At 43.2% G+C, this 12500-nt stretch overlaps 1 protein-coding gene across 1 annotated transcript in view; it reads left to right on the top strand.

Annotated features, from left to right (window-relative positions):
• The first annotated feature begins 5012 nt into the window (after positions 1 to 5012).
• The window catches only part of map3k3 (mitogen-activated protein kinase kinase kinase 3), a 46093-nt gene continuing 38605 nt past the window's right edge, over positions 5013 to 12500 (top strand). Inside the window, exon 1 of the mRNA XM_063223274.1 lies at positions 5013 to 6511. The gene's annotated coding sequence lies outside the window, so the exon portion shown is untranslated. The remainder of the gene's footprint in view (positions 6512 to 12500) is intronic.

Below are 12500 nucleotides of genomic sequence, written 5' to 3'. Positions count from 1 at the left end.
CCTCTCTCTCTCTCTCCTGGGGTCAGGGCCTCATTGGCCAGGCTGGTGATGTATAGCCACTGGGCCAGCTGTATTGCCAGAACCGCAGATGATCTTGAGCGTTGCGCAAACGTTGCTCAGATGCACAAACAGAAACGTGTTGCCATTTGCTTCTCAGAGAGATCCTAATCAGAAGCAATTGTGCAAGTGTCCACATAGCCATGTAGTCTTCAGTGAGATGTACATTATTCTCTTCTTCTCTTATCTGGTCAGATTGTAGATTTTTTTCGTGTCAATTTTACAGATATTTGTTGTGTGTTCTCTGCTCGGATTATCATCACAGTACAGTTGTGTGTTCTGATGGGTTTTTTTTCTTCCTTATTTTTCCTGTGCAATTTTGTTGTCCTTCACAATGTGCTGTGTAGTACTTGTTGACCTCTGCCATTATGGAGGATTGAACCCTGTAGGTCCAGCCCTCCTCTTTCCATATGCCATGTCTGGAGGTCAGCAGTCTCTCGTATACACTGTAAACAGAGCTGTTTCCAACCAACTCAACTCAATGTAAGAGGCGTCATGACTCTACTCTAGATTGGATTACCTTAACAATGCCTAGTATGTTCATAGCATGACATGGCATGGCATTATTATTACGTTAACCGCAGATCGAAAGATCCATGTAGAACAATTGCTTCATTTTTGTCGTTTCTCTTTTTTTTCCTCTTGTGTTGGCTGCATGCTTCCACGTTTAACTATGTGGGATTCCACATTTGAACTATGTGGGCTTTCAAACGTGTCCAAAGCCACATCAACACTGGCACCCCTACTCTTCGCCTCCTCCCCCCTGCATAACTAGTCGAGTCCTCTTGAGCAACGTTAGCGGGAGTTTCCCAGAAGTGCCCTGAGGTAACATGTTGCGCTTCACTTCACGTCTGGGTCTTTTTGGTGGCTTAAACTGTGTCGCTTTGCTTTTTTTGTTGCTAACTTCAGCTTTGCTATGTTGTGTATGTGAATATGTAGAGGTTTTTTTGTTTCTTTGTCGTTCTTGTTGTGCATGGTGGGTTTTTAGGATATTATTTTTTTATAAATCATTTTTTTTTATTACTAAGTTTTGACATTTGCACAAGATGCATCCACTTAAAAAAAAGTTTTTTTCTTTCTTTTGTTTTTCTTTTCTTTTCTTTTGTACATTGGTGTAGCTTATGTGCATAGCGAATGTACTGTATTATACTGTACTGTACTTTGTGTTTTTAAACGTGCGGGACCAAGCTTGTGTGACAGGGAAAGACTTGAGATTCACAGGGAAGTCTCCAACAGGAAATGGCATTGCACAGTGCGACCTCCCCTCCCCTCACCCACTACCTACCACCCCCGAATCCCGTCCCCAGTCCCCAGCCCCCCGACCCACAAAACTCCCTACCCACTGTGTCACTTCCTACTGTTAAGAGCTTTCCTGTTGCCCCATTACCCCCAACCCCCTCTCCCCCACTTACGAAAGAAAAGTGATGTGTTTTTTTTTTCAGTACAAGAAACCTTGTATGTGTTGTTCCTTGGATGTCAACCAGTCAGCTCAGGAATTAGTAGGGCTTTGAGGTTGTGATTGGATGGTTGTCTCTTACTGTTGTGTTTTGACTTTCCCCCTCTGTCTGTATTCGACAGAGCTTTTCAGTTTCAAAAGATGGAGTGGAAGGATGGCTGTGGAGTGGATTTCTGTTTCTTTTGTTACTGGGCGGACGTTCCTCTCCCTGTTTGACTTTTTTAGTGCTGTCACGCACTGTTGTCTAGCGTATAGACCTATAGTCAATCAATCGTCAGTCTGTCAGCATGGGATGTTCCTCGAGTACACCAGTGCCATTCGCTCCCTAGTGTGAAAACATGTCCTCACATCCTATGACGTGCCCTGCTCTTTTGTATGATTTGTGTCCTCTTTTTCTTTTCGTGTTTGTTTTGCTTTCCAGTGTGTGGCCTCACTGTGAACTGTCTTATCCCCCAAAGTTTCCATTCATCAACCTTGTGCCTCATCTGAGCTTAACTTATATAATAATTTTACTCTTGAACTCCCGCCTGTAGTAAGAAAAGTCCCCTCTGCCCCTCACCACGCTGTGAGCTACGTAGCTTGCTTGCCTGCCACCCTCTCCTCTGTGCTAGGCCAACTGTGTATGGGTGAGTGTGTTTAGAGTAGGAAGATATGCGCACTCTAGACAAGACGCTGACCAGCAGGAAGTCTGTCTGCAGTCCACTTCCTGTCTGCGCGTTTATATACCTGCCTGTTCACAGACACATCACCTGGCCAGAAGTAATATCCTGGGAGTGACTCAGGCACACACACTCGCTCCAACTAGACATTCTGGAGGGCGATTTCTGTGTAGACAGTAATAAATGAGTTCTCTCTGTCTGTGTGGTTTGTGTTGTGACTGGTTTGGCAGTGGCCTCCAATATCAAGAGCCGTGTAAAAAGTAATGGCCCTGTCCAATATGAAGAGAAGGCTCCCTCTAGTGGCGGAGTAAGGCAGCAGCATTGTCGTGAAGCTTTATGGAGTGAAAAAAAGGAAAAGCTGAACTTGCGCAGATAATGAGGCTTCATTTTAGCCAAATGACGTCACAATACTTAAGATTAAGTCCAGTGCAACAGATGTCCATTTTCTTTGGTTTGTTTGTTTTTTTCCTTATACAGACATGAAAGTGCTCTCTCAAGCCGTTGCTTTTTGCCTGTTGTACTGTGAGCAAAGAAAAAGGCTTGAACCATTTTGTCATGAACACAAAGCTTTTGGCTTAGCCTTCTGTTAAATAAGAAACTACTGTGAAATTCAAATGCGCTGTGAGAAATGAAAGGTGATCTCCTGAAAGTAAAGGATTCAGCCTATATCTTCAAGGCCTTAGTGAACAAAAAAATATCATTCAACCTTAAGTTCCTGCTATACATGCAACGAAGACCACATTTATGTGGCAAGACATATTTTCCCTTACACAAACATGTCCCGAATTATCAATGGAAAACTGTGGATGAGGCTGGATTTGGGCCTGTGTCATTTGTACACAGTCACCTTTCTTCTTATTTTTCCTGCTTCTTGTGTTTCAGTAAGCCATCATGTTTTTTAGAGGTTGTCATCACTAGCTGTCATCTGGATACATGTGTTTCTTGGAGCACTGAAGCTTAGAGCAGATCATCTTGTCACTGTTTTTGTTTTGTTTTAATTTTATGAATAAATGAATTCCTTTGATAAATGTCTTCAGCCTAATTGACTGATATATGTACTTTTGAATGCGGCCAACAACGGTGAAATTGGTGTTAAAAATGTCAATGTCGAGATTGTGTCATGATGTAGGTCGTATGTGGAACAAATGTAAATTTCCATGTTGCATAAACTTGACATGTCGGACATAATGGCCTTAAGGCGTGAGGATGTTCTCTTCTCTTTTCTTCTCTTCTCTTCTCTTTATCCCTACATCCCTGCATCTTTTCCTTCCTTGCTTCATTGTAGTCCATCACTCTATCTATCTATCTCTTTCTCTCACGTTCACCCCTGTGGTTAACAATGGTGAACATCCAAGTCTCATCCGAGTTTTGAGTCTTTTGGTCACATCCTTCTGAGATCATGTCGCCCTCTTTTTTATTTTCATTTTTTACACGCTTTTGGAGAAAATACAAAAAATAATAAATATGCTGGTGTTGACCTGTTGTGTGGAAGTTTCTTCTTTTGTGATTTGATGTATTTCAGGACAGATGCATAATGATAACGGAACATAAGCTATAGTAGTAGTAGTATTTGCTGTTACCAGAATGACAATGAACAAGCCTTAATGTTTTACTAAATCATCTGTGTAATGTCGGTAGTGTAGTGGTAGTTAAGTCTTTGACCATAATGTCGAAGTCACTGACTTGAGTCTTCAACTAAAACGATTCAGTGCTCCACTGGCGGAACAGTGTGCATTATGAGGCTAGATAAGGTTGTTGTTTTTTTTTTACTTTAAACTAATGTTCCCATAATCTCCTCCATGATTCCTCAACCTACAGCATAACCAGGTGAATTTGCTTCTTCATCCGTATAACCCACACGGAGAGCCATTAGGGTGGTGTTTATGCAGCTCTCAATGACATGCAATACTGCTCCCAGCCTGCAGGGCCAGTGAAGAGGTACTACTCAGTATTACTTCAAGACTATGCTCATTAGAGAATTTCTGGCTCAACCTGTGTGACCTTAACATTTGACCTCGAGCCACTGCTTACACTTTGTCTGCAACTTTATGTGTAGTGTGGAGGGTGTGGACATCAAGGACAAAAAAATCAGTTGTGTGCTGAATCAAAAAAAAAAGGGGGGGGGGTTGCCAGAGGAAGAATATTGTAATATTGTAAGTTGTCTTCTGAAAACCTTTGACAAGCAGTGTGCAGCAAGACCCCCCTCCCCTTCTCCTGCAACTTTAGGGAAAAAAACAACATTTGGTGGGTGGCTTTTCCACATGGTCCTGCAAGCCTTTTTTTCCTGACAACATGCTTACAGTAACTGTCGTGTGAGTTTACATGTGTGATGTGTGTAGTCTGGACACTATCCAGGTAAGGACAGGTGCAGGACACTGTGAAGGATAGACCACCCCCAGCAGAGCCACCACGGGAACAAGATTAGCCCCACACCATGACACTGCTGTCCATCTGCCCTCTCAGGCCATCCACTCGTCAGTGGCGGTGAGAGAATAACAATAAGGGACATTACATTGTTCAAACGGAATAGAGCAGGAGTGAGGGCAGAAGTATCTCATTTTTCTTATTGGACCATTTGCTAAACATAAACCTTGCATTTAACGCATTATACACAAGGCGCACTGCGCTGACCATAGACGCATAACTATGGCATAATACACGAATAACCTAAATGCATACAGTAGAGTAGGCCTATACATGTCCTGTGCCGATTTCATTTCATTATTTTTTTGATTGGCTAAGACCACGCTGTTTCGGAGTAAAAGGCACGGCTACGTCATAGACCTTGGGCAAGTGAGCATTTACCAAAACGCAAGCCCGTATCCGCGCGCCATGATGCGCGCAGTCACGGAATCGAAAGGAGAGGCGCGTTCCCGAGAAAGCTCGGCGTCGTTTTAGATGTCATCTTGCACTTTGATTAACAAATCTATTTTCTCTGCTGTTGGGTTTGTGTGTTTTTTGAACACTCATCGTTGTTGCTGAATGGATTTTGATGACAGTTTTTAAAAGACACCGTTACTTTTTTACATTTTCGAGTGGGTTCCGGTGAAGGATTGGTTTTTCAGTCAGGAAATTCAGTGTTGAAGTATCATATAACTTTGTGCTGTTGACAATGAAGACACGATCACATGGATTGAAGCAACCCATGGTCTCCGTTTACCAACACAAGACATGTTTTGACTTATTTTGCTGGACCTAATCGGGTGTGTCTCGGTTTTGTTGAGTTTACCTTTCCGAAACACGCAGAGACTTCGGAAAGAAGAGACGGAGCAGAAACTTTCGCTGGCTAGCCATCAGTCAGGTTTAATAACTGCATTTCTCTTCTTGCAAAGGGTGATTATATGTCAGAGATTGATATCGATTAATGCAATTAATTTTGCGGGGTGAACGTCGTGTATATGCACAGACCACTTTGTTTGAATGCATTCTTTGACCTGCAGAATGCACGAGCTAACCGTTCAATTGACTATTTTTTTGCTTGCGTATCTGGAGATATAAGTGTTTTGTTTAATGTCTTTGGGCTTTGGAACAATCGCGCAATCCACAGCAACTTTTGGCTTTACGGCTTAAATAACGTTGAGTTGAAACCTATCGAGCATTTGCGCCAAGAACTTGGGCAGACCGATGAGGGGAAATCTGCAAAGTTAGCAGGAAAAGAAGCCATCAAAATCACGGAAATCGCTTCGTTCCCTTTCCTCCAGCGAACTGTTACAAATGGACTTCATGAAAGGCAACATGATGACTGCTGCAATTTTGTACTAGTTATTTTTTTCATAGATCGCGTCGATGCAAACACATTTATTCACCATTAGAGGATTTGTTTACTTTTTGCATTCCAGACAAATAGTGATGATAGGCCTACAATGAAATACCATCGCACGTCTCTCTTTATGGAAACAGCGTCTGGGATTAACATTGTACTTTGAGCTGGGTATACAATGTATCGAACGTTTTGATCATTTTTTAATGAAGAAAAGCTCTTCTCATGTGACTTTTAAGTACGGAGGCTATAGGCTAAATACAAGCAACAACTCACATAGTCCATGTAAGTCATCTGTATCGAAAACAAGACAAAAGTGATTTTGGATGTGCGCAAACCTCGGATGACACATGACGGCCCGAGGGGCACCAGAGCCCATCGCCATGGCACGAAAGGCAATAGCCGTACCCCTTCATTTTTCTTGAGGAGGATTATAACGCAGGCTATGGCGTAGGACACCAAAAAGGAATTCTGAATTATAGGCCTACCTGTCAGAAGAGTCATTTATATCGGAGGCCACTGGAACAATCGAGGAGAGTGCACGCGACCACATCCTTCCTCAGAAAGGATTCATCGAAGGTACGTTCGAAATGAGTGTTTGGGTCAGTTTTTTGTAATCTATAGATGGTGTTCCGGCGTACAGGGACCACTCTTCAACAATGACTGCTTTTGGTTATTATTATTCTATATTATCCAAGCACTTTGGAAAAATGATTGCCTCAGGTGGAAAATCCATATTAACGCCTGTCATGCTCCCCTTATCATCTCTCCTCACCAGAGCGCGTGGCCTGTGGTTTCTGGCCGTTGTTGTCAATACTCTGTTATTTGTGTTTTGTCTCACACATAAAGGCTGATGCAGTCTTTGTTGTTGTCGAATCACTGCCCGAGGTCCTTTGCAATTCGGAGAAGCACCTTCCTAAGTTTTCTCTAGGAACAGTTGTCCTAAAACAGTGAGTCAGCATCCATCGTGGCATGGTCATTTATTCGAAAACCTTCTCTGTTATGAAACACGGGGAGCAGGCAGTGTTTACTTATTGTGTAGATATTTTCCATTGCACAATGCCAAAGCAAACGGACTTAGGCCTATATTATGTCTGTGTGTGTTGAGATGAAAGCTGAATGTATTTTTGTTTATCAGTTGAGTAATAACATTGTTATAATAACTATGATTAGGTCCTTGATAAGACTTTTGTTACTTGGTATGACCAATGACAAAGTCTTTCTTTACTCAAATTAATCAAATCCATAGTCTTACCTCTTCCAATTTGCAACTAATATGTGGACACAAACATATCATATTGAGCCTTCAAAACAAAATTTCACTTGTTACAGGGAAATAGTGTCCTGGGATGAGCATTCATATTGTTTTGTTGGCCAACTATGTTTTAAGTGGAATGTTCTCTGTCTTTGCACTGGAAATATGACCCAGAACCTGAAACATTTAAATTGTTATTTTCTCAGATTCAAGGTGCGTCATTCAAATGCACAACCTACAATCTGACCTAAAATATGTAGCCTATGACTATTGAAAACTTTTGCATAAGCAAGTAATAACTTGACTTTGCATATCATGTCATGTCTCTTTCAGACCATTTAATGGTTAGTCTAATAAACGCAATGAACCCGCCGAGCAGCAGGAAATATCTTCACATTGTGCTATGTCTTGCCAGGTTATTTGCTGGTATCTTTCCACGGAATCTTGAAGGCTATTCCAAAATGTAAGCATGCCCCTTCTCTGAAGATTTTCATTCATCCAAGTTGTGAAGACTTAAGTTGCAGGCAGGCTCCAAAAATAAGTTCAGTTGCGCACACCAAACATTTGATTAAATATGCCATGTTGAGGATGAAGTGGCGCCGCACCATGAGTGGGCTAGCATGCTCATGGGGACCCAGGTTCGAGTCCGGCCAGTGTCATGTTCCAACCCTACCCTGTCTCTCTCACACTCTCTTCCTGTCACCATCGTCAGTGTCCCATCTACAATAGACCCAAAAGTCAGTCAAAATCTTTATAAAGAAGAAAAGCATGCCATGCTGCTGTGTGGTCTCCTCTGTAGATATAGCCAAGGTCAATAGGACATACTATTATCCATGGGGTGTGACCCCCAGCGTTTCATTGTGACCCCTGGCTAATTGGACCTTATTTTAATTTGACACAGTCCATCTAATTTGTTTTTTTGACCTGCCCATGCATGACCTTATACTGCTTTTGTCTGCCCTGATAATGTTTTTCACTTAGAATAGCCGTCTTTGAATAAAGGGTTTTCATATTTTTTTTGATTGGAAGAGTGCCTCGGAATCCCTACTTTTGATGACACTTTGTTTTTTCCCCACACCGAAGAGCACCTTCAATATATTTTTCCTCAATTCCTGAGCACTTTGGAGTTCTTCTTCACTTCATGACTCTTCATTTTAATTTTCATATTTCTTTATGAATGTATTCAGATAGGACAGTATGGGTAAGTGACAGGAAAGTCGTTTGAGAGACGGGGAAAGGGTATCGGGTAGGGCTGTAACGATATTGTATCGAACCGAGAAATCGTGATACACAGGGTCACGATACTGTATCGTGATACAAGGTGGCAGTATCGAGATACGCCCTTTCAATGCTTTATTACCCATTAGTCCAGAAAAAAAACCTTATGATTTGATGTGATAGTGTTTCCAAACTTCAGTGGAGACACATTTCAGAAATCGTGGGCTGTATCGAACCGTACGTCAAAAATCAGGATATGAACCGAATCGTGAGTTGAGTGTATCGTTACAGCCCTCGTATCGGGAAATGACCTCAGTCAGTCAGGCCGTACTCGAACCCAGGTCCCCCGGATGTAATCCCCTGACCTTATTTTAATTTGACACAGTCCAGCTGATTTGTTGTTTTGACCTGTCCACGCATGACCCTCTTCTCCTCCAAGGGAAGCGGCATTACCAAAGCTGTAAACACATTCTTCTTCAGCTAGAACAGGACGCCAATGGTTGGGAAGAAAGTGGGCCAGGAGGCAATTTGTGGTATCAGGTTAAATTATGATTGTGAAGAGGGGACAATCAAGCCTTTTTATATAAAGTCCTCATTTGTACTCTTTGGTTGAATTGCTGCTGCAGGTTCAGATGTGCGTGAGACTGAGGGTGTTGTTTTGAACTCGTGACTGTGAGACTCTGCCTTGTCCCACCACATGGCTCTTTCTGTGATGTGCAATATAAGTTCATCTCCGTCGGCGTGGAGAAAAGAAAACCATATCCACATGATATGGCTTGTTTGTGGTGCTCAAACAGTCGACAAGGCGCTTTATGTCATGAGTTATTATGGCATTTTTTAAAGTATCATTTTGAATGAAGCCTGTTGTGTCTTGGGGCTGGACAGCAGTAGAAAAAAGTGCAATATGTGGTACTGTAACATTTTTGAGTGTTGGAATGATGACACTATTTGCAATAAACAAACAAATTTGCATGGCAACAGTTTTAATATTTTTCAGCTTTTTCAGTATAGACTGTAGACGGTGAGCAGCTTAAAAGAGGAGAGGGGCCTCTAGGGTATTACCATTCCTCCATCTGATCTTAATACTGTATGTGCAGTGCAAAACATGGCCGATAAAGGTATGCCTTAGATGCACCACATGATTTTGTGATACCGTATGTAATACTTTGTGTGGTATTTTGAGGGTAGTGTGGGTCCACTGTAGAGATGTAGAGATGGTCAATCAATCGGTGTTTTCGTCAAACACCAGAAGGTGACATCAGGTGGGCTTCTGTTGAAGCCAGTCGTTTATTCGCTCTTCTCTTCTGAAGACGGTCAGTAGAAGTTGTTTGGATGGTGAGAAAATGTGAGTGCTCGCCCACCTCATTACATAAGCAAGAGGGGCAAGTTGTTGAGCGTGGCCCAGTCATGGGCTACTTCACTTGTTTCTGTTCTTTAACCCAGTGTTTCCCAACCAGGGGTACGTGTACCACTAGGGGTACGCGAGCACACTGCAGGGGGTACTTGGAAACATGTGATAATAACAACTGTATGGAGCATAGTCGCATTGAGATAGAGGAAGAGATATAGAACATGGGTTAGGGGGTACTCGTGGTGCAACAAAAAGGCTCACAAGACAAAAAAGGTTGTGAAACACTGCTTTAACCCATTAAGACACAGCATTATCAATTTGCTGTTACCAGAATGGAAATGACCAAGTCATAGTGCATTACTAAAGGCCCTGTGTTGTGTCATAACATTGTAGTACTGTGGTAGTTAACTTTTCAATGACTATTACTGCGCGCCACTGGAGGTACGGCGTGCATTATGGGGCTACCTTAAGACATGGCCCCTGTCATAAATGCGCTGTTAACTGAATGGCAATGACTAAGTTGCAATGTATTACTTGAAGCGCTGTGTAATGTCCTAATAGTATTATTGCAGCGTTCCGCTGGTGGAGTGGTGTGCTGTATTTGCCTTCTTTCTAAGATAGCCTATGTGATGACTGACAGTGGGTTAAATCCAGATGTCCATGAAGACAGAATGTGTTTGTGTGCAGCATGCAGGGTACATCATCACCATTCTGAGCCCTGAATGCTGACTGTGTTAAAAGAAATTGACACATGGTTTGATGTCGCGCTGAGCTGTGTGTGGAGGTCTTCAATCTTCTCTTGTGTTGTGTCTTTTAGGGTTTTCTCTTTGAGGGTGTTTGCCATTCATTTCATTCCTTTTATTTGTTAGAAATGTTAACTAATAGCATCGCTAACATTGTTGAGGTTTGGCATCTACCATTCCATGTGTCACAACAGCAGAGCAACCAGCAGGCCCAACCAGACCGCTGGAGCCCTTCCTATCCTTCCCATGATCCCAACACAGTTTAGGGCTGATCATCATGGTTCATTTGTTGAACATATGCATTACGTTCATTGTATCTAACTGTTTAACTCAACACTTTAGATTTTCTATTGCCTTAAGACATTTAAAAGTTTTATATTTTACCTGGCACGTTTCGATAGTATTACTTCCGTCTTCATCAGAGGGTCGCTGGGATGGTGATGTGTGACGTGCTTTAAAATCAGCTGATGTTGTTGTGGAGGTGTGACCTCCCTGCCAATAATGACAGGTTGGTCACACCTCCTGCTGTTAGAGTTGTCCTCTTAGGATGGTGGTCCAGGTGTCTGAGAGCATGTATGCCCCCTCATCCCTGTTCATGGTTCTTGGGCTATGCTTTCTGATCTCCATAGACTCCTTAATCCAGCGGTGGTATTTGTTGTTCTCTTGCTGTATGACTTTTGCCTTGTCCCAGTCCATGATATGATTTAAAGTGATGGTTCATTTGTGGTATGGTACAATTAGCCTTATTCGAGATACCACAATGGCTACATGGGCATGTAGACAGCAATGCATTCTGGCCGAAAATGTTGCATGATGGTTAAATTCCTTTCCAACTTACCAAATTTCAATCATGTTGCGTCGACAAAGTGACATGTCACATGGTGTCAAACTATCGCAGGATGAATGCGAATCCATACAGATCTTGCAACTCCTGCTTATCCTCGTTTATGCTCGTCGACAAGGGTCTGCATACCGTCTCTGAGGTCTTGTCCCACTTCAGCTCCTCCTCTCCACCTGTCCCGGCACACTTCATACAGTGTGTGGTGTGTTAGTAGATCAAACTGATGCGAGCTCATCGTCTCGTGCATATTTGTGGCCAACTTTAAATGCGCTATATTCAATACCACCCACATCGTGACAACAAGTTCTTGCTCATGTGGTTCGTCAACATCAAGCGTTTGCAACAAAGTCGTATGCGCCTATTGATGCGAGCTGTCACGTGGGTCTTTCCTTTGGTCCCCTCAGCCAGAGCCAGCAGCTGCGCCGCAGTGTGAGTTCAGCACAGTTAGAGAGTTAAATTTGTAACCCTCAGTGTTGACCATACTCTCTAGGTGTCGAGTTAACACAGATAAACTTACTCTGTGTTTACTCTGGTAGGCCCTCTTTTTTAATTCCTACCTCTCCAGGCCCCCCGAATCAAGCAGGGCGATCTCACATGGGGCTGCCCCCGGCCCCAGGACCCAGTCCCCAGGCCCCAGGCCCCAGTGCCTCTCCACCACAGCCAGGGCTTGGGTTGCTTCTTCTTAAGCCTCACCATATGTACCAACCAAGGGGACTGCCAGCCAGCCAGCCAGCCAGCCAACAGCACACCATGCTGGGAAAATGAACAGTAGACTAAACACCTACAACTTACTCCCCCCAAAAAAGAGCATGTAGGGCCATGGAGAGAGGCAGAGGAGGAGGAGGAGGAGGAGACTGTGGAGGTGCTGTTGGTGTTGGTGGAGGTAAAAATTGAGGGGCTGGGGGCAGATTTGAAATCTGTGTGATTCCGGCGATTTCTGGGAAAGGGATACAGTGAAAATAAAGTGTCCAACGAAGGAGTGAGAGCTGATGGAGGGAGGGAGAGAGGGAGGGAGGCCCGACTGCCCCGGTACCTCGGCTCACAGCATTTTCCCCCCGCTAAAATTCCCCACATTTTTCCGAGAAGGTAATTAAGATCAGGAGAGCATGTACAGTAGGGTTTGGAACGACAGGCAGAGAAGGAAAACAGAAGAGAGAGAG

This window comes from Engraulis encrasicolus, chromosome 2, assembly GCF_034702125.1.
Source record: "Engraulis encrasicolus isolate BLACKSEA-1 chromosome 2, IST_EnEncr_1.0, whole genome shotgun sequence".
NCBI lineage: Eukaryota > Metazoa > Chordata > Actinopteri > Clupeiformes > Engraulidae > Engraulis > Engraulis encrasicolus.
The sequence above is the reverse complement of the archived record's forward strand: the minus strand, read 5'-3'. Positions and strand labels throughout refer to the sequence as shown.